At 46.9% G+C, this 27,286-nt stretch overlaps 1 protein-coding gene across 18 annotated transcripts in view; it reads left to right on the top strand.

Annotated features, from left to right (window-relative positions):
- The window catches only part of DTNB (dystrobrevin beta), a 214,930-nt gene that overhangs the window by 157,678 nt on the left and 29,966 nt on the right, over positions 1-27,286 (top strand). The gene's annotated exons all lie outside the window — the stretch shown is intronic.

The following is a 27,286-nucleotide window of genomic DNA, read 5'->3' as shown; positions in this document are numbered from 1 at the left end:
GATCCATATCATTCAGTCATGATATAGTTTCCTTGAATTAGTCCCAATATGCTCATTGTAAACAAGATGAGTAAACTAACAAGAGACAAGAATGCATTTGCTTTGTTACCGATTTTTGTTTTCTTTGCCCATCTATTCAAATCTGAATCCTGTGTTGGTTTCGGAATCCACTCCAGAGGGAGCCCTTTTGCTTTTCTCGGGAAGAGCCAGATGTTCAATGTCTTCTCTCCAGCAGAACAAATTTTCAGCATTTTTGAACATGGTTTTCTTTATACACAAAGCTTTAATGAAAACTAATCTTGTGTTTCCCATTGTTGGGGTTTTTTTACATGTTGTTTATCAGATACTCAGATTGGATATTGGATAAACAAATAGGAATTTCTGGTTACCTATTTTTTGTAAGGAAATATATATTTTGGGGTAACTTCTATTACTGAAGATACCTCAGTTCTATATGTGCTGAAATCGGCTTTTGGGACTCCTGGTATTAAATTTCTGCCATCAACTTGAAAAGAAGATGGTGGTAAGCATGCATCTTCTGTTGGAGCCCAGTTCATCTTTAGTTGATGCTGCCAGTGAAGGTTTATCCCTGGGCTTGCTAAGGCACCTTGCAAAAATTATGTGGCTTAACGAAGGGACCAGATTGCAGTGTGCGGCAGTGATCTTCGAGGAACTTCCTGAAGGAAGGAAAAAAAATAAGTCACGACCGTCCTTGTCCTCCAACTTCTAACTGTACAAGTGGAATGCTGTATCATATGTCATTCTCTTACCCAGCATCATTAATAGGAATATTCATTTGCATGGAAATGCAACTTATATTAGCTCATTTTTCCTGTGCTGTTCTCTTCATCTGGATTATGGGTATAGAAAAAGGTTAAATATGAGATCAAAGGAAGAATTTGCCCAATTTTGCCTCCCTTCTTTCCATGGAACACTATGTTAGCAGGAGGATAGGAGAACCAAAACTGCTAAAATAATATCAACACATTGACATTCTGTCTAGTCCCATTCTGTTGGAATCAATGATGAATGAGCCAAAAAGGATTTGAAACTCAAGAAGGCAGATTTTGACCAACCAAAGGACACATCGCTGATCTATAGGAATTGAAACTTTACATCCTTACATTTGCATGGACTGAAGTAGCCCAAAATGCTCTGCTCTTAACTATAAAGGTGCAGCCTGAAAACGCTGGGAAACCCAGGGTACAATGCTCCACTTGGCTGAGAAACACACCAAAAACACATAATAGCTGAGGTGGGAAGACAGCTCTGGAGATCATCTCGTCCACCCCCCAGGCTCAAAGAGTCAGCTAGAGCAGGCTGCTCAGGAATTTGCCCCATCGTGTTTTGAGCATCTCCAGAGATGGAAACTCCACAACCTCTCTGGGCAACTTCAGTGCCCTCACCATAGGAAAGTTTTTTCTTTATTTTTAAATGGAATTTCCTGTATTTCCATTGCATTGCATCTGGTCCTCTCAGTGGTATCCACTGAGAAGGCTTTAGCTCTGTTCTTTACCTTCTTGCATTGGGGATTTGTATGTGTTGATAAGATCCTCCCCAGCCTTCTCTCCTTGAAGCTAAACAGTCCCAGCTCCTTCATCCTCTCCTCATATGGCAGATGCTGGTTCCTTAATCATCTTTTTGGCTGTTCCTTGAACTTGCTCCAGTTGCTCCAAATCTTTCTTGTAGTGGGTTTTCCAGAACCGGACCCAACACTCCAGAAGTGGCCTCACCAGTGCTGAGTCAAGGGGAAGGATCACCTCCCTCAGCCTGCTGCCAGCGCTCTTCCCAACACAGCCCAGAACGCTGTTGACATTCTTTGCTGGAAGGTTACATTGCTGGCTCATGTTCAACTTCTCTGCAGGACCTCAGCATCTTTTTCTGCCAAGCTGTCTTCCAGCCAGTCAGCCCCCAGAGTGCAGTTAATATACAGGGTTATTCCTTCCTAGGAACAGGACTTTGCACCCTGTGTTGAACTTGATGAGGTCCCTATCTGCCCTTCCAAACACTGGCACAGGCTGCCCAGGGAGGTGGCGAAGTCACCGTCCCTGGAAGTCTTTGAAAACCACATAGATGCAGTGCCTAGAGACATGGGTTAGTGGTGGGCCCGGCAGTACTGGGTTAGCGGTTGGACTTGATGATCTCAAAGGTCTTTTCCAACCTAAATGATTCTATGATTTCTCCAGCATTTCAAGGTCCCTCTGAATGGCAGCACAACCATCTGATATATTGTCCACTCCTCCCTGTTTTGCATTGTCCACAAAATTGTTGAGGGTACATGCTGTCCTATCATCTAGGCTGTTACTAAAGAAGTTGTTTAACTGGCTTGAGGTGCACCACTAGTAACCGGCCTCCAGCAGGACTTCATGTGGCTGATAACAGCCCTACACATCACATGCTGTATTGATATCTGCACTGTTCTGGGAGGGAAGTAATGGCATATCTCCAGCCTGATGTCCAGAAGAAGTCACTGGACCATACACTGGCTTCAGATGTCTTCAGGACCTCACGGTCATCCATGTACTGCAATAACAGAAATACTTGAATAGACGGCTGAGTGACTGTGAGAGTGTGGGTTGAAGGAACACAGCCAACTGAAGTACTGTAAAATTATTATCAAACATCCCACTGGCCTTTAGAACCTCTACCATTTTTGGTGGCTCTAGAGTCACATCTTCCTACACATTTTTATATTGTGTATAAAACCCTACAGGAGCTAGGAAAGGGTACCAGTCTACTGCGTGCTTGACCAGCCCCATCCTGGTGTCCACAGGCATGTGTCTTGGAAAAAGAAGTTAGAGAAGAGCCTAGTCTGGTTAGTACCTCACAAAGGTCTACGGACTAGTCCAGGAACAGCAGGACAACGTATGAGGGGAAATGTGGAGCACCATCTGGGTCCTGTGGAAGAGAAGGCCTAAGTGTCTTAGTGATCTGAAGTGACTATCCACTCAGCCCTTGACGAGATGGATTGATTATGTGGTGGCTACGTGAATTTACATGAAGGGTTAAGGTAAATAACAGGCAGAATAACGATCACTGATTCAGGCAGCACTGGCAGCACATCAAGAGCAATAGCATCAGCATCCACTTTAGGAATCTCTGATTTCCCTTCACTGCTAAGGCTGCAAGTCCCATTCTGCCTTCTCCATATTGCTACTAAGATTTACAGAGATGAGCAAAAGAGGATCAGCCGCCTTGGCTACGTTCAAGCAAGCTGCTTGGCAAGCAAAAAAGGCTTCCTGACCAAAATGCCACCTTGTTCATCCTGCATTTAACTGAGGTGGCATACGCTGTGTTCCAGCAGCTGAGAGTGCCCAGGTTAGCGTGGCCCTTTTGGATGGCTTGACTGCCATCATGAGCCAGCATTGCACCGAGTGCAGCAAGTCACCTAACCCAGTGGGGCTGTTTGTTCATGTGTTTGCAGCCAGAGTGGTTGTGTGTCTATTGAGTAGAGATCGTTCCTGTTCCTGGGAGCCTAAGAAGAAGTTACTTGGCTGCCAAGGTTACCACCAAGTGCTTACAGAAAACTGTGTGATAACTGACTTTCATCTCCAGAAAAAGACTAGGTGAGCACAGTGGCAACTGAGAGACCAAACTCCAGGCAAGAAGATGTCCTCAGAAGGCCTAGAAGCCACTGTCTCTTGGCCAGTCTAGGTCAGAAAATCATGGCAAGCTCTAAGAGAGTGCCACTATTTCTGATCCTGGTATTTACAGGGAAGTCAAGTAACTTTTGTGCCCGGTGTTCAGGGTTGAGCTTCTATCAAGGTTTTGAAAGTTTCTGTAGTGTCGTTGCAGCACTGCCCCTTGGGATCGATGGGATTAGTCCTGCTCACACTCTTGAGGAACAGTGAGTTGTGTACAGATATTATTCCAGGAATGGTGTATTAAGCCACATGGTATTCATAGTCCACCACGCTCTTCCCTACTACTGCTAAAATTGTTGTGTCCCAGCTAATAAAGATCTTTGCCAGTGTAGATCCTAATTTACAACAGGACCGTTCTCATGTCACAGCTGGTGAGAGGCTTGAATAATCTGCTAAATATTAAAACCTCTTTGTTTTATAGTCAAATGAACAACCATTGGAGCTGTACTGTTCAATATTGAGAAGAACACTAAAGGAGTTCACAAATATGTACATCACATGTATGATGTCTTTGGTGTGTAGTACAGCTCATGCAACAAATCCAGAAGAGCGTCAGGCGCTTGTACTCCAGCACAAGAGAACTTCTGTAATGCCAAACAGGCACAGAAATGGCTTCACAGCAGAGGAGCTCACATGGGAGTGTTTAAACACTGGGATGGAAATTTTTTCCCTTCAGAAGATGGTGGGAACCATACAACACAGCAGAGCAGATTGGGTTCATGAATTTTGAGGTTATGCTACCAATCAGAAAAAGTGGATGTGCTCTCACCCAACAGTCCTCATGAAGTCAAGGAAGTCGTGGGAGGGTTGCTCCTTAACCCCATGGAGAGCGAGTCAGGAGTTGCCATTTTCCTCCCTTTGTTCAGATTCAGAGTATATATAGATGATACCTTTCAGTCTGCTTGAGAAGGGCAAGGACAGCAGTGCACGCCCCTTTAATGAGGTGAACCTTCTTAAACAGTGGCAACAGCACAGCTGAGCCCAGACGGCAAGCTAGGCTAATACTCGCGTCCTTTCCCAAGAGATGCAGAAACCTGCAGGAGGGGAACTAAACTTGAAGAGTGCCGTAACAGCTGAAGAAGTCTCATTGTGTTGATACCCAACTCCTAGACTGCTGTTCAGTTCTGCATCCATTTTTGCATCAGCCAAAGGTCCCATGCGCCTCTCCAGAGTGGGTCACCGATGCACATCTGGGTGACTCCCACCATCACATGCTGATGCATTTTAACAAAACTATGAAGAACTCCTCCTAATGCCTCAATGCTGCAAGTCAGCTTCTTGTACTGCACAGCCTCGTTCAGCTGCAGCGTGTGCCTTCAGTCTCTGGGGATGATTAGCAAGCTCTCAGCATTGATGGATTATGTCTGCCAGCCGAATAGCTAATGTGACCCAACTTGCTGGAATGACATTCACTTACACTCATAACTGACAAACTTTTCTGCAGTAAGTGGAAGACTACCTTCTGGAGGGTAGGAGTGAACAGCCCAAGTAGTGTAATGTAGAATAAGACAAAATTGCCTGTTCGGGATAAATTCAAGGAACGGACCAAATCTGGTTACCCACCATGCTGGCAGCCTGAAATGCCTGATCTGGTTAAGCAGATCAGTATGCTAACAGTGCAATGCAAGTATTGTAGCATATGTCTGTGCTAGTAAATGCACACGGAAGAATTCTCTTGACACTGAAGGCAAATGGCATGAAGATGCCTGCTTCCATGCTAGCAAATTTTCTTAGCCTCCAAGACCTGGTGGCTGCATGCAGCGTTGGGATCAGTGTGCCTGGGAACTGCCGGAGAATGTGCTAGCTGAAATGTGTCACAACCCTGCCAGGGAGCGTTCTAACGCTTAGATACTGTAAATTATCTTGTTCCAATGCCAGAAACACTCCTGCATATGGTTCAGCTCACCAATATAGACAGGCATAGCTTTAGAATAAGCTTTGAGTTGGTGCCTCTGTACTAAGAGCCATGTTCATGGGCCTCCTGGAGGATATCAAACCTAGAAAGGCTCATAAGAGAGCTATTTAGATGTTAAAGATTTATAGTCAGGTAGGGAACCAGACTTCTGTACCTATGAAGTTTATCTCTCAGTAGACATTTTGGAAAGGGAGGCTGGGCCTGTGCTGACACCAGGTATGGGAGATGAAGAAGACCTTACCCTGCTCTTTAGTTGGCAGCACTGCCCCTAGCAGATGACTTTTTCGGATACGTGGAGGAAGGTTTGGCAGGGAATAGCCATGGATGTACATCAGGCTTGCTTCCTTGGAAGTCCGTTTGCTCTGATGGATCACACTGCCCTGTGGCGGCCGAATGTCAGGTAAGAGACAAATCCCCGAGTAATGTGGCGATGCTTCCTATTGCAGCGGGATGAACACACTGAAGCAGAGACCGCAGGGCGGAGCTGATGGGTGCGGAAGACCTGGTTTCTGTCTGGAGAGAAGGAAAATCCCTCTCCCCACACTTACCAGAGCATTAGTGAGTTTCCCCGGGCTCACGCAGCCCTCCCCTGCTGCCTGTTGCCATCTGTGCCAAGCTCGGCAGGCAGAGCTAAGAGGATTGAGCGTGGCTCGGTCAGCAGCAGAGGAAAGTGGGTTGCTGCTTTTCCATCTAATGCTGTGTCCAGTGGGTGGTGGAGGCCAAATGCTGCCAGAGCCTTCGTGAATAAACGCAGACCTGCAGTGGTTGGGTCTGGTGGCTTTGCATAAACCTGCTGCTGGAGGGGAGTGGTGAAGAGGTGCAAGAGACTCTCCCGATGCTCCATGGGGATTTGGCAGCCCATTGCCATCGGTCCGGAGGGGATCCAGTCATCCTGTCCCATTTTGGAGGGCACACAAATAGCACAAGGGAGTAAGTGCTGTCAAACACAGACTAGAACAGTAGAGAGCACTTAGATGTTTTCAATCTTGAGTTGTAGTAACCAGAGATATTTTCCAAAATAGCAGTTGAGAAAGTTGTCAGGGAGGAGTGTGGTTTTCCCTGTGCTCCCGCTGTCCCACGAAGAGGTAACAGCTATAAGGCAGACAGTTTCTGCAGAGTCCCACTCCATTCATGCCTTCCCTGAATTGCATTCCTCTCTACTTAATCACGTTTTGGATTGCACAGCTCGAAACAGGCAGGAGTTTGTTCAGTTTCTTGTCTTCCAAGTCCTGCCTTCACCGAGAAAGACGTGTGCCAAGTTCCAACTTTTAAGCCGCTACCATTTTTAACAAAGCTCTGTGCAAAAGCATTGTGGCTACACTTGCTTTTGACTTGGGAGAAAAAATATGCTTGTTTGTCCTAATGTACTTCAAAACCAGCTGAAGGGATTGGCTTGATTTTCTAAGCAGATCCTCTGTCAAGAAGCTGCCCAGTGTGAAATTTTTTAATTTTTTTATCTTCTAGAGGTTTCTGTTTATTTGCATAATTTTTTGCTTTAATGCCGCGCATTGGTTGTGAAAAGAGGATTAGAAATGAAACAGTGCTGGAGTGTTTACACCAGGACACGCAGTACTTGCATGCAGCAGTTCCTATAGATTTATCCTGGGTAGTTACAAGGAAAGGCAACTCTTCGTCATGTGCCACGTGCTCAGAGGGGCTCCAAGAGCCCCGAGACTGTATTTTTGTGTTCAGCATATTTTCCCCCTCCTGATATCCCATTTTGATGTTAATAAATTTGAAACACAGCAGCTGCCAGAGAGGAGCATCCTTGCTTTGAGAAGCCATGTGGTGCACCCCTGGACATGGCAGCTCTGCTGCCCACTGGCCACGCTGCTGGCTGATGGCAGTGCAAGGGAAAGTGTTGAGATATGTTTCACTCAGGTGGAACGATAGAGACTCTGGTTCACTCCCAGCTTTGGTTGGAGTTCCTACCTGCAGGCTCCTGGGTCATTGCAGGAATTGTAGGGACATCCCGTCCCAAGAGACCCTCTGCCCTGGGGAGTAGGGGCGAGGGGCACGGCTTCGGAGGGAGGTTGTATGCAGGAACGTCTGACAGCTTTATACAATATATGTTGTAGTGCCTGTTTTGTAAGTTTCTTCGGTAAATCCAGCCAGTGCTCCCTCATTCCTGCAGCAGGCCCTGGGGGGTGCCCCAGGCACCTGCAGAACCCAGGTCACGCAGTGGGGAGGTGGTGCAGGGGCAGCCTCGTGTCCTAGCACTGTGCCAGCCTCCCCAGCGCAGGTCCAGCGCCCGTCCCACCGGCTCCAGGATAACTCCAGCAGATCCGCTGAGTTGCTCCTGCACTCCCCAGGAAGCCCAGGGACACCTTTAGCACCAGCATAGCACAGGCGCACACAGCCAGCTCAGGCATCACCATGTACCCCAAGAGGTAAATGGGCAGATGGGGGGAACTGCTGCAGAAACCATGGCTTTGCTCAGGCTTAGCCTGGGTCTGACCTGCTGGGACTAATAATCCCATTAGACCTGCAGAACTGCAAGCACCAGCACCCAGCACCCACTCGTGGGAACCCAGCACTGGGGTGCCCAGGCTGGACTCCATGGGGTCACCCACAGGGTGTCGTGCCAAAGCAGTAGTCAGCACGCAGGAGCTGTGTGTCTTCAAGCCTAAACTTACCTTGGATGTAGAGGTGCATGGGAACAGTGCTTGAGCTAATAACCACCACCAGATCTGAGCTGTCTCTGCATCTTTGATGTGAACAAGCTGTAGTTTGAAGGATGCCCCAGAGACCACAAAGTAAGAACAGCATCTGAGAGGTGTCTGGGCATGGGCTGTCAGTTTGGGCTGTACCAGTAACAGCTTTATTCTACAAGTCACTTATATGAGAAATTTTACTTCTTGGCAGTTTAGTGATGTTTTTCGAATACCCAGATATATTTGTCAAATGCCCAGGGTTCAGCTTTACAATAAGCTGTCTTTGGCAGCAAAGCCAGCTTGAAGCATTCCTTTTCCTGTGCCAGTATTCACTGCTCCAGCAGATATGCCCATACAGTTTTTGAAGGGCCATGCTACACATCAGGGCCCTGAAATCATCCCACTTAAAAAGAGCATTCCTAGAAAAAATGTGAAGCCAAAAGGTCTTGTAACTACTCCTTCCTTGACCTTGCATCAGATCATCAAGAAATACGGATCCAAACTAGAAAAGGCTGGATGCAAAAAGATCGAGATTGATCTTTTTGTGTCAACCCTTTAAGCTTCTGGGCAGAAAATAGGTAGCGAGCATCTGTGGGTCGGGGAAGGCGCAGCAGCGGGGACGTGGCAAGGTGCATGCCCCTTCGGAGCAGTAAGAGGAAAGGATGGTTTGTGTAACAACAGATCAGGAAGAAGGTTATAAAGGCTGACGTGCAATGTCTGTCCAGGGTCAGTGATTATTCAGTTCCATGAATTCAGTGCTTAGGCTTATACTACAGGGATATTTCATCAGTCACCGTAAAAGATTTCATATGCAAGAGGTGGGTTTTTGTGGAGGGGGGTGGGGATTTCTTGAAGATACTCTCCCACTGCATGGGTCTTTCTGTTCTTTGTCACTTGTCCATGGGAATTCATGGTGTGTTGTTGCTGGTTTTCATTTCACATAGATGTTTCCACCAAAGCATTTGTTGCCACATTTGGGGGTAGATATTCATGAGCCTATAGATGTTGTGGTTCTGTTGTGGAGGTATCGTTAAGATGACTGCAGAGATGTACTACAAAGATTTGCATTTGTTTTGGCAAGTCTAATTTTGCTTGATGTTTGTTTAGTCCCTAAGAAATGTGATGCTGATGATGAGTTTGGCAAGACTGAAAGCTAGGAGACAGAATTCTGGAATAATTGATTTTGCCATATTTTCTTTGAGGATGGGTTGTAACTGGTTAATTTTTTTTTTTTATTATCCTTGCAGAGTCCAGGATGTACAATATTTATTGCTTCCCCGCTGAATTTCATAGCCATGCTGACTCTTCTAAAACAATCTTTTCTTCACGTTGTAGTCAAGGACCTGCTCTAGTATGTAAATAAGCTTAAGTGTGCGCAGGCAGTGCATGCACACTCCTTCAGGACACCAACCAGTGTAATGCTTAATTCTTAGCAATTACTAATTCCTTCTATTGTGCTGTAGCACTGGGTTGGCACCCAGATACAACTGATTGATGCCATAAATAGTGAGTACGCTTAGCTTTTTCATAGCATTTTTATCTCAACCAAACTACAGAACCATACATTTTCACATCTTTCTGTATTAAATCGAATGTGTCCATTTCAGAGACAGGGAAAACCGATGCTTTTTTAGACATTCAAGGCTATCCAACAAGATGTTGATGAAATTCAAATGAGAGCTGTTGCCTGTATCTTGGCTGTCACTTGTAGAAGGGATTGCTTCTCATACGCAATCATGACAAACATGGCAGAAGCCCATGGTGCAATGGCAGATGCTGTGACTTCATCCTGAAGGACCGCCTGCTCTGCACCTTGCAGGGGTGCCAGCTGCATAGCTGACCTGCAGACATTCAGCAGGGTGGAAGGTGTATAATGCTGTTAATGCCCCGTAATTCACTTGCAGAGAAATTAATATTAAACGTGTTTCTGTGTGTGCATCTGTAATACTTTCCCTCCTATCATTATCCAAGCCTAGGAGGGTAATCAAAGCCACATGAAGGACATCTGGATCCAGTGTTGGTTTATATGGCACCTGGCCCTTATTAATAGTAATGAGGAAATGGCAGTTTGGGATTTCTTGACCTCACATGAAATTCATTTCACTGGGCAAAGGTTACTAACAGATGGCAGCAATTTGGGGCTCATTTCATCATCTGTTACACAGACAGATGATGAAATTGTGCCGGTTTGGCCCTTTCCTTTGTAAGGAGCTATCCCTTTTTCCACTTCATCTCTTTATAAGGGTTGTCTTTTTCAAAGGGAGTCCTGAAACATCTTGTTAAAGCATGTTATATGCAGCACAAGGGTTTAGGTATGGTCTGATACAACAAAATGATCCCTTTGAGCATAAATCACGCTTTTACTAACTGTGTTGTGAACTTTTATCTTTTTGAAGTTGGTAGTTTCTTCTGGGTTATTGGCCTCACTCCAATTTGTTCTTTATTTCCCCAGCCCACTAATACACTTTTGCACTCCGACTTGGAGCAAATGAAAGAGCTATGAGAAGACACAACCCCATAATTATTGACACAGTGCGCTACCTCAAGCAAGCGTTTGTGTCACTTAAGTCTAATTTTGTAACATACCCCAGTCTGCTGCCTGCCAGCGACCCTGGGTGTGAAAAGCATGTAACACCTATAGAAAGGATTTGCCTGTTGGCGTCTACCTTGCTGTTGTCACGTTGGTGTTGAGGACGACCACAGAGGTCATCAGAGGGCTGGAGCAGCTCTGCTGTGGGGACAGGCTGGGAGAGCTGGGGTGGCTCAGCCTGGGGAGGAGAAGGCTGCGGGGAGACCTTAGAGCACCTGCCAGTGCCTAAAGGGGCCGGCAAGAAAGCTGGGGAGGGGCTTTGGGCAAGGGCAGGTGGCGATGGGACATGGGGGAATGGCTTTACCTGAGAGAGGGGAGATGGAGATGAGAGATGAGGCAGAAATTCTTCCCTGTGAGGGCGGCGAGGCGCTGGCCCAGGCTGCCCAGAGCAGCTGTGGGTGCCCCATCCCTGGCAGGGCTCAAGGCCAGGCTGGACGGGGCTGGGAGCAGCCTGGGCTGGTGGAAGGGGTCCCTGCCCGTGGCGGGGGGGTGGGAACTGGATGGTCTTTAAGGGCCCTTCCCACCCAACCCATTCTGTGATTTGATGCTCCTTGAACAGCATCCCAGGTCAAGCAGCCGAGAGATCTTTGCACAGCTTGTTCTAGCTTATTCGTAGCTTGGCTGGAAGGTGGCTGGGTGTCCTCCCTGCAGGCCATGGAGCTAGTTGCCAAATGGGACCATCTGTGGTGCCCCTGAAAAGGTAAAACCTTTTAGTTGTTTGTTTGGCTTTTTTTTTTGGGGGGGGGGGGGCGGGGCAGGGGGGAGCAGGAGGGGGAGGTGTTGTAGTTATAGCTGATTTGAAGCATGCTGGAAGTAAGATAAAGTAACCTAGAAAACACAGATGCAGTGCTGTCTAGTATTAAAGGAATATTATGAATCCAAGACCCTGGAAATGATGAGGTTCGATATTTGCTTACTCAGATGTTATGTTAGCCATTATAGTGATAGCTTCGTCTTGTACAGTGATGGCTACTGCACTGTGACAACACGTATTTACAACGTAGCTATCAAAAAAATCAAAATACGTCGTAGTCAAACACTGGTGTAAATATTACACTGTACTAGAGAAATGGAAAAAAAAAACCAAAAAAAACCCCAACATACCTGGAATCAATTTATCCGTAGTGCTAGATCAAAACAGTCGTACCTAAGAGCCTGATTGTATGAAATATCTGTTCCAGCTGTAGATTGGGCCTTTCATGATGCTTTCAGACTGAAACCTCTTGAGGGTTTTATTTATCAATGTGAAATGGAAGTTGTTCTAACTACTAAAATCATCATGTAATCCAAATTGGGTTTAGAGAGAAATGCTTGTATTGTGTTTGTGATTTAGTCTGACTACTTTAAATTTTGCAATTTTACTTCAGTGTTGCAAGCCTAAAGCCGATGTGCTTAAATCCACAAAGAATTAAAACAGCATAGAAATAGAAAATCTCAGTATTTTGACTCATGTAGTTTAGGAAGAACCCTGCTCACGTGAATATTAATTTTATTTTCTCTGAACCTTTCTCTACTGAAATAAATTCATCAGGCGGAGCTGAGGGGGATGCTTGCTTTAAGAAAGATCTGAATTCCTGTAGCCTCCTGGGACTGAAAAAAAGTAAAAACAGCAGTGCACACATGATACAGTCAACCCCATCATCTGTACTCATTTGAAAACATTACAGGTTTGCGTCTGGCAGCCTCAGTTCTCCAGGTCATTGGCAGTTTAATCCTGTGTTTCTGACATTAATGAGTTCATCAGATTAAATAAAATACAGAATTCCAGGAGATCTACATCTTGTAAGTTGGGTTACGCCATTATGAATGCTCTTGGCACTCATGCGTGTCAGTGTTGGACTCAGCTGAACACTGCTGTGCATCCCAATGTCAGGTACACCCAGCCTCCGCGTGGTCGGAGCAGTCGTGGCAGCCTTGTCCAGCAATGCCCTTTTGGCAAGATGGAATTGCCAAATTCTTAGCTCAAATTATTTCTGTCAAAGATTCCTGCAGTCTTTCTCATCCATTGTTGAGCCTCAATAGTTGCCTTTGACCTGTTGGAGCTGGATGCCGAGAATCAGGTTCGCTCCAGCCCAGCCTGTATCTTCAGATATCCCTTTACACATCCATCTTCCTCGGTGTAGGAGACTGGAAACTGCTAGTCCCTGAATCTCCCAGTGCTGATAGTGGCTGATATCAAGAACTTAATCATTTTGATATCAAGCATATCAAGAATCTTCTCCATCAGCTTCAGATCCAAAGTCTTATTTTGGTTGTCAAGAACAGTTGCAGACAATACATCAGTCACCCGGACATTAGGAGATGCCTCGTGGGATCATCATCTCCTTTGTCCGCAGGAGTAGCCATTGGCAAAGGCCATCAGGAGGAAATAGGCAGGAGCTCTGAGCTCCATCACGTCCAACCTCCCTACCAGGGAAGCTATTGCCAAAGCTCTTGATAGGTGTATAGCGCAATTAGTTGATGTGGTTATACATGATACAAGGAGATCAGGCTTCATCAGGCTCAAGACTAGAAAATCTTTCCCAGCTATGTGCTACCCTAAAAAGCAGCAGGTGACTGAAGGTTATTAGAAGAATTCATGAGTTTTAGAGACTCTACTGATAGTGGCCCGGTCATCACCAGTGAAACCTTTTGGGAGATTTGATGATGTGGATGATGTTCAGCCACGCTGCTGTACTGGCCTTCAAGCCACCCACGTTCAAATGGTTGGAGATTGGAGCTAAGGGCATCTGCCAGGGTTTGCGTATCTTGTTGCATCCCCATCCTTGCTCCCGGGATGTGTCACCCATTTGCTGAAGGGCACCTTTAAAGGCTGGTGACTACAAAGACCCGAGTTCTTCTGCGTCCCCGTCCGCAGGCTGCCAGGCCACAAGGGCTAAGCCCAGCTTTAATTTAAACCGGAGCAGGGTAGTTCCCTTCCCCTTAAAACTCTGAGGTGGTGATGAGGAACTTGGGGGGCTGTCAAGGCAGCTGGGTCAGACAGCAGGAGACATTTCTGAAACCAAGAGCAGCACGGAATGATGATGAAGAAAGTCAAGGCTGCAAGCACCGGGTTTCCCTAGAAAAGGGAATAAGGGGAGAAAAAAATCTAGATTTTTAATGAGTTGGTGTTTATTGGGTGGACGGTGTGTGCTGCCAGGCGCTGCACACTGCCTGCCTGCCATCTCAGCTCCCTGCCGCAGACCCTGCGGGCCATCAGCTCAGCCAAGGCAGCAGTCGCTGTCACAGCGTCATAGGCAACTGCTGCTCTACCCACAGGGAAAAACCCAAAATACAGCAGAGATCATCAGTCTGTGTCATCCGCAATGGTGCATGCTGCTCAGCTGACAGCTCTGTGAATTTGATGCTGGTTTTGTGAACCATCTGAGAATGAGGGAGCATGAAATTTAAGAAATTTCACTGCTCTGCCCATGGCATCAGACACAAAGGGGCAGAAGCCACTGCCTGTGCCTCCCATATCCATTTGTATGCCAGCCTGTGCTTCTCAGGATCCTTTCTCTCTCAAGTGATGCTTCTTACATGAACCTGTTACAAAACAGCATATGCTTCTTCCTGTAGATGGGAGCTAACAACTGGTTTTATTCCCAGTATTTTTCTTTCCAAGAAGAGAGTGCTTTTTTTTCTGATGCTTGACCCAAGAAGGTGCAGGAAGAGGTGCCTCTGTCTTGGGTTCGAGGTGGTGATGCTCACTTTGTTGCTTACTGTCCTCCAGCTCAGAAGCAATATGACCAGAGTATGCCCTGTTCTTACTTTCCTATGTAAGCTCCTGGAAAATAGGAGGAACAGATCACATTATCATCATAGGAAACAAAATCTACAGCGACTCGTCTGCTCTCCATCAGCAAGAAATTCCCTACCATCAGAAGCACAACACTGAATTTGACCCCAGTCACCAGTGCATGTTCTATGCATGGGACGCAGGGTGGTACATCAGCATGCATGCCATGCTCAGTATGATCCATCAGAAAACACAACCAAGAGGGGGAGGAAAGAAGCTGTACGGGCTGCTCCTTGGGCCTCGCTCCCTTGCAGTGACAGAACTAAGCCTTTCAGATTACCTCCCTTCCCTTTGTGGCTATTTGCAGCTCACTGAAAGACCACAGTGTCACATCAGAGGCTCTCGTGATGCGTCATACTCTTGTGTCCGTGTGTTATGAATTAGCTCGTGAGCCACTCCTTCCAAAGATCAAAGGAGCTTTGCAGGGACATGAGGAGCTTGCTTTTAAAAACATGCCTCCAGCAGCTGTAAGGCAATGGAGCAACTCACTGCCTTCTGCTAAACGTGCGGTCCTTGGCTTGCATCTCAGCAAACTTGGGGAGAGCGGTTCTTCAGTCTCAAATTCATGTAGCAGCTGATGCTTCTCCTGTCCATCTAGAATGGATTCTGCTTCCTCAGATTTCTCTTAGATGTAGTAAATCTTTCACCTTTTACTAAAGGTGTAAGTCCAGTTTACTTTTTGTCAGTCCGGGAAAGCATGCTCGTGGGGTTCACACTGCCGCACGCTCAGAAGAAGGGAGCCAGTGCTCATCCTGCCCTCGCAGGGGCTGTTGAACCAGTGTGAATCCCACCAGCATCCCTCCCATTGCTCGTTTTCTAAGCCCACAGCTAATGCGGGCATCTGCCCCGTGCCAGGAGCGGTGTCTCAGCCGCCCCAGGCACAGCCGTGCCTGTGCTGAGGAGCAGAGGGAGCCCAGGCTCGTGCCCACTCCTGGGGAGCAGAGAGAAGATTCCTTCCATCTCGTGCATGAGAGGTGCCTAAACACCCACCCTGAGAGCCAGCCTGCCAAAGTGGCACTTTTGGTAGGTAAGTAACCGTCCTCTCTTCTTTGTTTGGGGCTGCTGCCGGCGTGGCTGTGCTTACCAAGCCTCTGGGCATCACTGGTACTGCTGGACAGCGGGGAGAAGGAGGAGGAGGAACGAGGTTTGTACTGCAGGCGCAGTGTGACTAGGTGGCTTTACGGCTCTTTCCTGTGTCATCTCCTTACGTTTTTCTGCTCTTTGTGTAGGCCATTGCCTGTGGAGGCATACACCGAGGAGTAACTTCACATGCAGATCATTTGATGAGGTTATTCATTTGTAAAGTATTTGCAGCATCCTTGCGTGACAAGCCTTACAGACAACTAATCTGCATTTGTTATTGCTTCTTTAAAGAGCCAAGCATGTTAAAAAAGGATGACAAATCCTGAGAATGTTATAGGTAGCACACTTCAGAAAAGTAGTGAAAGTTGCTAAGTAACCAGCTGCTACTTACCTATGAAAATTTATAAGACTGTGGCTTGAAAGAGTGTGGAAATGACTAGTTAAGGCCACTGTAAGCCTTCCGTTTTGTGCATAAAGCATAGATATATTTATCCAGAGAATCACAAATATCATCATAGCACAGCAGTTTTTTTCAGTCCCAAAATAAATATTTATTCGTAATCAGTCTTCCTGAAACGGGTTTAAAAAGTGTCCTTTGATCAGTTTCTACAGAAGTTCACAATGTTACATGAGCAATGAGATCTGCTTTCCTTAAGCCGTGTTCCTCATTGTACTGTATCTTTCTCATCAGACGTTTCATTTATCTTTTAATCTGTTTTAACCACTTTACAGCTATTCAGAGAAAACAGATACTGAAATCAAACCATGTAGATTTGCTGTCATTCAGTGGTTAGATTTAAGTTTATTGAGAGTAAAATCCATGTTTCTGTATCCTTGTTAAGACCATTTATTATGCTGGTCTGTGGTCAGCGAAAGATACATCTTCCTAATAATCTTTTTCTTCAGTGCTGTGGCTGTGTATATCAGCTCCACATAAACATCACCACCATTTAGCAAACTTGCCTGGTTTTGAAGAGAAAGGCCAGAGACTCGAGCAGGGTCTCGTTGCGAGCAGACCGATGGTGCTGGCTCAGTGGCCTTAGACTAGTTCATTTTTTGTCATGGTCACCATCTTCATGAAAGTATTTTTTTCTGAGAGAGTTCATGGCCAGGGAAGTTTCCTTATGTCTTTGTGGTGTGTAAACTCCACATTTGACACTTGTCTTTTAGGAGGAGCGTCCTGGACAGGAGAAAGAAAAGGGACAAATCTTTCTCTAGAAACAAGGTAGAACAAAAAGAGCCTGGAAAGTAACTCAGTGCCCTCGGCCGTCACAGCAGCAGTGTCTGCAAGGGGACACTGTAGGGTCTTCTCCCCGCTGAGCTCCTTGGCATGGAGCAATTCATGGTCCCACTCACATGCCTTCGGAGCGAGTCCTTGTGCTGGACCACAGGAGCATCACCCGTAATATCTGCAGGGTGTTCTCGGGTGGTTGAACCATCTGAGGCGTTGCAGGAGAAGGAGCTTAGGACTGGCAGCATCTGGCAATTTCTAAGCCCTTTATCCTCTCATGCAATATCTCTAGTTTGGTCTCAGTGCAGCCCTTTCCCTGTCCACATCTTGAAGAAATGCAGGTTGGTCCTCGCTGTGTTCTCATAAGAGCGCTATGAGCATGTCTAATTCATTTTAACTGGAAGAGGGGAATATTATTTTGCCATTTATACCCGTTTGCACAACTGAAAATGACCCGGAGCATGACTCTCTGAGGACTTAGGTCTTTAGACTGGGAGAAGCTCAGGGTTAGAAGGTGCAGAGGAAGTTCAGCATACAACTTCAAACACAGCTCAGCGCAAGCACTGAAACTGTCAGAGACCATGAAAGCTGGGGATTTCCACTTTTCTCGCAGTAATGATGCCAGTGCTTCTCAAAGAACACAAACTGTATTCCCAGCTGCTAAGTGTAGCTGGTGAAGCTGGTTTTCATTACTCTCTTGGTGGATGCAAAACTGGGCATGAGCCAGCAACGTGCACTCGCAGTCCAGAAAGCCAACCGGATCGCCAGCGCCTAGGGCAGTGAGACACTGACACAGGTCACCCAGAAAGGTGGAAGAGGCCCCATCCCTGGAAGCGTTCAAGGCCAGGTTGGATGGGGCTCTGAGCATCGTGGTCTAGTTGATGATGTCCCTTCCCATGGCAGTAGATGGCCTTTAAAGTCCCTTCCCACCAAAACCATTTGATGATTCTATGACTCTCCCTGCAGTCAGTGGTCCTCCAAAAAGCAAGTCAGAGGCTGAACCAGCCTCATGTTCTGAATCATTTTCCAGAGGACGCTGTCTCTCCCACCGTTGGCTGCAGCATGACCTCGGGAGGTCAGCCCCACTAAGCAAAACTAAACTTCACAACAAGCCCTGCCTGCCCCAGCACTCAGCATCGTTCCTGTTCTTAGCCCATTGGCAAGTAGATTTCATCTCTCTCTTGGTTTGAGCAAGAACGTTATGCACAGTTCTTGGGAACACCAAAGGAGCACATGGTTTTTCCTAGTCGCCATTCATGGACTCTGTAGGAGTCATCTCCAGACCTTGATATTGATGACTGTGCTCCAGTTATGCAAAGCAGCAGGAAAACTCTGTGGCTTCTCCACCGCTGTCAACTTCTTTCAGTTTTCATTGCATAAAGCTTCACATAAAGCCCCAAAAGGTAAGGACCGAGGACTGTTCACAGGTTCAGCTAGGGACAGCTAGCCAAAGGGGGGGTCACTGGGTTCGTTGTTTCATGTCTTGACTGTTTGAGCCCAAATAGGCATTAGTAACCTTTCTGGTTGAGCTGCTGAAGATTCTCTGCAGTTTGGCAACACTGTTGGTTGCAGACCGAGTGCTCATCTCTCTTGTGAACAATGCATTATTTTTCCACATTCCAGGCAGCTCTTGGACCCTGCCCTGCAAGCAGCATATTGCGTAGCCTTCATGTGCTCCATGCTCATGCTGGCCTGAGTGCCTCTGTTTCAGGGCCAATGCTGGAGCATGTTTGTGTAGCTATAGCCTGTACTTCTAAATTAATCATGCCTGTTTCAGCCATTTCCATGGCACAATGCAGGACTATGCTATTTTGGCAGCAGGTTAGGCTACAGCAACACCTGCATTGGCAGCGTTCATCACCAACGCAGAACTTCCCAGGCACAGTCTCCAGTGTCCTTGAAAACTGCATAAAATATTGGGGAAGTGTTCCAGGAAATGATGGAAGCTATGAAGAATTTAAATATTTTTCCCGAGTTTTCTGTCCTCGCCCACATTCTGTCTTCGTTGGCTCCCTCTCCTTTTTTTCCAACAAACCCAAACCTTGAGCCATGTGTTTTAAGGTCCTGCAAAAACCTTGAGTGCTCTGTTGCATTTACACTTCCTCTCTGACATGACAGCCCTGGATTTAAACGACAGATGAACGACCTTGTAAATCCAGCCAGTGTTTTGTCCCCTTTCAGCGTCTGAAGCTGTACCATTAATTAATGATTAATTCTCAGATGCAGTTAGTAATTGTTTCCATCACCACCCCACATCCATCTCCCCCTGGGACCACTCTATATCTTTTTTCCTCTGCATACATCAGTAAAGGGCTCAGTTTGGAACCAGAATTGCTGTTCTCCTCCTTCACCCTATTGCCACAGTGGGTCCCTTTATGAGCATGTACATGTCGTGAGTTGTAGCAGTTACACAGTCCTCCTGGCAAGTGGCGATCCCTGCTGCAAATTGCTAATGGTCCTTCCTCCTCACTCACTAGCTGGCTCTGAAGATCTCCTCTGGATAGTTCTCCTGGAGGTGGGGGGAATCTTTGGAGGTTCCTAGTCCAAGCTCCTGCCCAGAGCAGATCCAGCTGAAGCAGGTTGCTCCAACCACACGTGCTGAGCAGGGAGGATGGCTCTCTTCCCCGGCTCTGCTGACAGCTAACACACCCTGGGAGGTGGCTGGCCTTTGCTGTGAAGGCACACTGCTGGCTGCTCTTCCATGGAGCTCAGCTTGCACCTTCTGCAGGGAGGATGGGCAGCAGCAATGTCTCAAGGAGGCAGGGAGCCCAGCTTTGGACTTCTTCCCCTATGGCAAATTCATCTCTTGACTCAGTGTAGCGTTGCCCTGTAGTGGGTAATACAGAAAATAAGTGCAGTATAACAAATAGCCCAAGAGGAACAGCATTTTTGTGGTTGGGCACCTTGCGCGCAACAAAAGGAACACATCTTCCTGGCGAGGTGTATTGCTTTTAAATATGGAGTCTCTCATGCTGTTGTCAGGGCTGGTCGGATAAGGTCTGATCCAAGCCATGAAGCACATGTAGGTGTTTATTGGGTCTAAAAGAAGAGTTTTGACTAGAGAAGTCTCTTTTCTGGATGGCTTCCTTTAAGCTTTATTGAATAATACAAGAGTTGCAAGCTCAGAGAAATCAGACTTTTCAGTAATTGCATGGTAATGTGAGAAACTCTTTTCTCTTTTGAAAGTAACAATATTCTGTTAATGCAATTTTGTCATATATCTTTTCCATGAAGCAGGTGTTTTTTCCTCAAAGCAGCCTTTTTTAAGTGACTGAAACATTTCAATTCCTCGGGAAGACTACTGTTGCCCTATCATTGGTTTTTTATGCATTCCTCCAAGTTTGTGTTGTCTAAATGTAGAAAACGTTTTTTTGTTTCAAAACATACCCAAAGCTGGGAGTTTCACTTTTCAGTGAATACTTTTATGTTCAGGAGACATTTACATTTGCATAGCAAAGGTTCTTAAATATTCAAAAATGTCAAAATTATGTTGCACATATGAATTTCATGGTGCTTTTATGTTAACACACTATACCTGTTACTAAGGCTTAGATGATAGGCAATACGTGACAGAAAAGTGTGAGATGGGCATTTGCTTGCACGTTGAGCTCTTCCCTTTCCAAGGCCATGCTCACTGAGACAGGTGACCACTAGCCTGGCTGCTCTGGACCAGAGCTGGCCCCGAGCTATACAAACCACCAGGGAGGCAGAGGATGGGCACAGCTTTTCGGTGCCCTCGGGTCCCTGACGTCCCCATCCAGAAGACCCTTGGCTCTCTGACTGTACTGTGTAACGGTGCTCCTTAGGGAAGGGTTGATGGTGTTATCTCTTGGCGTTCTTCTCAGCCAAGAGGAGCCTTACAGGCTCCCTCTTGCCACTCGAGTTTCTTGCCCAAAAGTCCAGATGTCCATCTTGGAAACCAGTCTGAGCAGGTCGTGGACTCCTGAAGGCAAGTGACCATTTGACCAGCTAGTCTGGTGTTCTTTTTTCATAGGACATTTAACCTGGTTAAATCAGGTTTTGAACACAGTAAAATTCCATTCTGTGTTAAATTGTTGAGCCAGAGATGTCTCTGGCATTACTGTGAAAACATGATGATACAAAGGATCTGTTGGTTTGCATTGCAAGTTATCCTGCTGCCACATCACACACTGTTGAAAAACATGTTGTCTCCATCCCAGGATGTACGTATCTGGCTTCAGCTGGTTTTGATTTTATCTTTCCTTGTTAGATAAAACATCACTGGTATTCTGTATTTTCATCCTGTGAATCTACCTACTTAGATAAAGTCAGCTCTTAATTACCTTTGGGATAACCTAAGAAGGTAGATGTCTCCTATTCTTTTCAAATCTTTAACTAATGCCCCTGTCTGGTTTTCTTTCTTCTGAGCACCTTCTCCTCCTAACTCCCTGTTTTACAACACGGTGTCTAAAAATATTTTCCTCAGGTATTCTACACCATTAGTATCCTTGGTACTTACTGGCTCCACTTCTCTTTTGCTGCAGCAGCCCACTGAAAGATCCTGTTAATGACCACCAGTTACAATCCTTTAATTTTTTGCTGCTATCTTCTCCTATCAGCTCTTTCTATTCTTTTGCCTGTTTTTAACGTTAGGGTAACTGCTGTTATCTACCCAATCATTCTGCTTTTCCTTTTCAATATTATCCAGGAAAACGCTAATATACCATCTGGAATTTCCCTGACACTTCAAGATTTATTAAAAATGGGTATCAGTAGGCCAAAGAACTCTTCAAGCAGCTCTTCAGGGATTCTTAGGTTCAAGTTATCCAGCCTGCTGCCTTTAAAAATAAGTATCTTGAGGGAACAGTGTGCTGAATACTGAAGCACCCTGCTGTAATCAAGTCATAAAACCCACCCCAGAACAAGTTTCCCCAGCATCCGTATCTCATCTCTGTTCACCACCCTGAAGCCCAGGTGGTAATCTTGTGTTGGGTATGGTGCGCTTCGTCAGAGAAACCCGCGATTTCTAACCTTCCTGAACACTGGCAGGGCTCCTCGGGGAACTCTCACAAACCCATCGCGAACTGAAATCCTCCAGAACCACGCAACCTCACTTCTGTGCTTCTGGAGAAAGTCCTTAAAGAAGAGCTAATCCTGCCCCCTCGTTTGCTGTGACACTTAATTGCATTAGCGCTCTTCATCCATGTCACTTCTCTCACAGATCCATTGCATTTGAGCTCCTGGAATTCTGGGTTAACTATTATATCTAAAGGAAAAATACTTAATAAGATGTGCCACCACACATCTTCTTCTCTTTACGTTCTTCACCTTTCCTAAACGGGAAGAAGTTGGATTTTAAGATGCCAGGGCACACAGATTCACTGTGATAACAGTGTCCATGCCATCGGTTCCTACCATCTCATTAACCACAATTTCTGGGTGGTTTTGCTGCTTCATTGGACTAATATTTCTGGATACCCAAAGGATTTCTTGTACTTTTATATCTGAGTTTTCCCAAAACTGTTGTCCTTCAGTAGCAATAATATTTCTGCTTTTGCTAAGATGGAAAGCAGAGCTTGTGTCTTCCCCCATTTTATCCTTTTCCATTTCAAATTCCTCTTTCTGGAACAGGACTAACCGGCTCGTACGCGTTGTTCTGCAGCGTGTCTTGTTGGTATTTTGGATGTTAGAATAGAGGTGAGGACGTATTCATGGCAATACCTTCCGACTGCGCCCTGGGGCTACTTAAAATGACTGCACTGTCCTGGTAACTAGTACTTGTCTGGAATTAGTGACTAGTGACTCGTACTTGCCTGGTAACCAGTCACTAATTGCCATCCTGTGGGCACCCGTATGTTCAGGCATCAGAAGCCCTCACTCTGTTGTGCGTGAGTGTACCCCACGCCATTTCTATTCTTCTGAACCTCCCGTTCATGTGTGATATTCTGCTCTGCCTCTGTATTAATGATTCATCCTAACCTTTATGTCATCAGGAAGTTTCATTAGAGTGCAGTTATTTTTGTGCACGTAATTAGAATATTAAATAGATGAATCCCTGAGGAATTCCTCTTGTATCCTCCAGCCTGCAGGTTGTCTTTCAGCAGAACCCATTTTCTTCTCACTTTTACGGCAACGTAGAGCCACAAATCACACCCCTGCCTTGCTGCTTGACCTGTGCTGACAACTGTTTCAGAGAACAAAACCAAATACCAGGTTTATCTCCTGTAGCCTGTTATTGCACGGTGCCTGGGGCAGATTCCTCGGTAGTTCGTTTTCTGAGCATCATCTAACTGTGTTCTGGCTTGAAGATTTCACGCTTCTGCCTCATGATCACAAGCCGACAATCCATCTTTTTAGCTTCTCACATGCTTGTTTCCCTTATCTTTCTCTTTGCTGTGTCCTTGGCAATGGTTATCACATCAGCCTAACCAAAACGCCTTTATCCTTTGGATGCGGTCTTTAAGCGTCTGCTTCTAGATGTGTATCTCTTCTGTCAAGTGTGGCCCCCAGAAGCTGCAAGCTTTGGAATGCTTTTTCCTCGCCTGTGAAAAGGGAGCGCAGCTCATCCAGGATTACAAAGGTACTTCGTTGTTGTCAATATCTGTCATGCACTCAGCCAGAGCTATGGTTCACGTCCAACTTTCTTGCACATCACAAGCCCTTGCCTGCTTAGAAGCTCATGTGCAGACATGTTATATACTGTCTTTTTAGCTTCGTGCTCTTGTTACCAAGGAAGAATTTCATCAGTGACTTTAAAAGCTGGATCCATTCAGAGACCCATTAGTTCTGGTTCTTATCCCATGAACTCTTTCACTGGGTGGCTCCCATCATTGCAGTGCCTGTGGCCTGCCCAAGGACCACCACAAGCAATACTTCTCTCTCCTTCAGAGTAATTCTGCTTGTGTGGAGGGAGAAGGAACTTGATCTTGGGAAGCAGGATGTCAGAGAGGAGTGCTGTGGGACCACATGCTGATTGTGGTAGCTTCCAGATTTGCTCCCTCTGGCTGCTCAGCGGTGACACGGTGTGTTGAAGTGGTTGGGCTGGTCCATAGCCACCTGCTCATAGGTCACCACAAACGACGAGAGATGCTTTGATCAGGCTACGTGTTCGTGGACAGATCGATGTGGGGCCAGAGGTGCAAGAGGTGTGCTCTCAGCAGCCTGCTTTGTCGGGCACGGGTTCCCAGCACAAGCTTTTGGCATTTTCCAGGGGAGATGGTGTCTCGCTCATCTCTGAATGGCAATAATAGGTATGCACTCGTTACGCTGCTGCCATGGTGTAACCATATGGAAAGTCAAATGGAGTTACAGATCACCTTGGTAGTTCTGGTAGTGCAGATCTGCCTTCTCAGCTTGGGTGAACTTTTCTAGCTGTTTTTTTAACAGTAGGAAAGACGGACCTGAGGTACTTCGCGTGTCCCCTAGTAACGCCTGCAGAACCGAGGAATCCTGGACCCATCGCCACAGACGGTAGCTCTCATGGTTGGTCTGGGCACTCCAAGAATTAAGACCTTTTGCTGTGACCCCGTGTTGGTGCTGCAGGACGGGGCTGGGGCAGCTCCCCCACCTCTCCTGCACGGAGGCAGCTCCGCTCGCCTCCGGAGACACGGTGGAAAGGTTTTCAGCCATGTTAGTGATGCTGATGAGTTAAAGGGATAAAGTGCCAACTGAGAAGTCTGAAAACAAAACTCGAATAATTTTGAAAGATAACACTTGCTTTTAGTCTTTGTAATACAAGTCGGGCAGGGGATCGGATGGGAGTTGAAACTGTAGGAGTCCTGGGAACGGCTGCAAGTGAGAGCGCAAAGCGGCGGGGTGGGAGGCGATGCTGGATGCAGGGGAGGGCAGCAATCTGGTACATATTGAGCGCAGTTATGGGATCCCCACATGAGGCCCCACTGGAAGGGGAGGCAGCACATGCCCCATAACTGTGGAAATGGCGGATGAAAGCAAAAATGTCAGGCTTTGAAAGCAGCTAGGAAAAAGGAGGCATTCTGTGTGGTAACCAAGATTTTATTGTTTCCTGATCCCTGCTCTATATCCCACAGCTGGGGGGATAGAGAGGAATGAAAACAAACAACATTTCATGAATGGAGGAGTTCAAACAGCTATCTCGCACTCAGCGGAGCTGGGGACAGTTCAGACCTGTTTCGGGGTGGGGGGGGTCTTGGAGCAGCGGTTGGGCTCTTCAGCAGCAGCCGAGCAGCAGAAGGAGGGGGGGTGGGGGGTCCTCACCCCCCAAAAAATGCCTAGCGATAGCAAAGCATAAAGAGGGCATCCTCAGCTTGGCCACTGCCGTGAAAAAGGCAGGAGCTGCCAATAGTGATCACATCTCCTGCTTTATTGTATCAGTAAAAGAAGGATTTGGTTGCTCAGGGGTAACTCCTGGAAAGCATGAATTCTAAATCTGAGCAACCGAAAAGTCAAGTGGAGCTTTCTCTTCTTTCTCCCCCTTTTCTCTATCATAATCCAGGGAGAATAGTCTTCATCGCTCTTCTCCTTTATGAGACATGGTGTTTAATTCTGCAAGGAGCGTGCCTGGCTCTGCTGCATGACTCGCCCTGCCTGATGTGCAGGGAAGAGGCAGGGGAGGCAGGGCTGCCGGTGCAGCCGGCATATTCAGCGGCGCAGCGAAGCATTTCGCCAGCTTCCATGGATAAACAGTTTGCAAATACTCACCTCCCTAAGCAGTGACAGCCAAGCTGCACAAAATAGCTGTCCTGAAGTCATGGGTTATCTGTGTGTTAGAATTAAAGCTGAAAAAGCAAATTGTAAAAAGAGCTGAGTAATGCAAGACGGTTGCCGGAACAGCAGTGGAAGTAGCACAGAGGCTAGATGTCTCCCAGTTTGGCAGAAGGATGCACCGAGTCCTGCCCAGCTGCTGCCGGATTAGCTGCTGGCCCCGCTGGAGGCTCTGCCGGCTCACCGGGTGCTGCCTGGATGCAGGCAATTGCTGCAGGGCCCTGCCCTTGGGACAGAGAGCAGGGACTCAAGCAAAGCAGTTTTAATTTAGCAGTAATGATCACAGCTGTGCGGCCGCCCATCAGCCGGTCTCTGCAGCGTGGCAGTCAGGCGGTGCCGGGGTTTCGCCAGCCTGGCCGCAGCCCCCAGCCAGGTGCGTGGCTCTCGCTCACAGCGAGGAGCTGCTGTCAGGAGGGGACAGCGACCTTATTCCCAAGCAAACTAGCTGTTAATTAGCAGTGTGATTTAAAACCAAAGGCTGCTCCATGCACAGCCTTGGCCTTGCTCTCCTCCCCTCTGTGTGTGTCCCCACGGCACGTTCAGCCTTCCTGCCAGATTGCGTCTCGCAGCCCACGCAGCATTGCTGGGTGGTTTTGTGTATCTAATCTAATTATGTGATTTTGAACAATTAAATGCAAACCTTTCAGTGCAACGGGCAATGTGCTGTCTAATAATACCATCGACTCTCCCTGGCCTGTGCACTGCACCACAGCATTAGGCCGTTAGCATCACTGGCTTGGCATCACTGAAAAACCCAGCATCAGCGGGGATCCAAAACAGAGCAGCCTGGGTGCAGAGGCTGGTGTTCATATATTTGTAATGCATTCCCCATCGCCTGCCCGCAACATATATCAAGATATATGTTTATTTTGTACAGATCAGTACACGCATCCATAGATGGCTGTTGGGTGCCAGCAACGCGCTCTGGCTGTGCGGAGCGCTTTTCGTGTGCTGTGTTTCAGAGCAGTGTGTGCCTCTGCAAATCGGGAGCATGATGTGTTCGAACAGGCTGCGGTGGGATGGGGGCCCTTGGCCAAGCCAGCTGGCTGCTCCCTGGCTGCTGCCCCACACGGGGGGAAACAGGGGGCCCGGGGCACCAGGGGGTCCAGGGGAACAGGGGGTCCGGGGGAACAGGCATCATGCCGCTCTCCCTCCATTGCCATGAAAACAGTGCTGCATTAGGTTTTAGTCAGGGGATTTTATTAATGCTTCAGAAAGGTTATTACCCTACACAACTAATAAGCCTTTTATGTATTCCTTGACGTGATTGTTCTCGGAGACGGGTGGCAGGAGGCACGAGGCTTGTTGGAGCCAATAGGCCTGGCTGATGTGCCACAGAGGACAGTAAAATTCAATTTTCCTACAAGAATAAGGTTAGCAGGACCGGTTGGTGGGGGATCTGATTTAGTGACCTTATTTTCTGTTTTAAATATTTCCCTCAAAGAGTATTTGTGGAGAGGGGGTTGAATTATTTTTAGCACACGCTTGAACTGAGCTGGAATTATTCAGGCAGCAACAGCCATAGTTTCATTTGCAGCACTGAAAGGATTTTTTTCCTCTGTTTCTGGTTAATGTAAATAATGTTTAAGTTACTAGGAGAAAGGAAAACTGCCAGTGGTGATACAGACGCAAATTCTGGAGAAATACCCTGTGGGGAAATTGCAGCCCCAGTGGCTGCAGTCATGGTA

The sequence above is a fragment of the Falco cherrug genome, chromosome 6 (genome assembly GCF_023634085.1).
Source record: "Falco cherrug isolate bFalChe1 chromosome 6, bFalChe1.pri, whole genome shotgun sequence".
In the NCBI taxonomy this organism is placed as follows: Eukaryota; Metazoa; Chordata; class Aves; order Falconiformes; family Falconidae; genus Falco; species Falco cherrug.
Note: the sequence above shows the minus strand (reverse complement) of the source record. Positions and strands in the feature narration are given on the sequence as shown.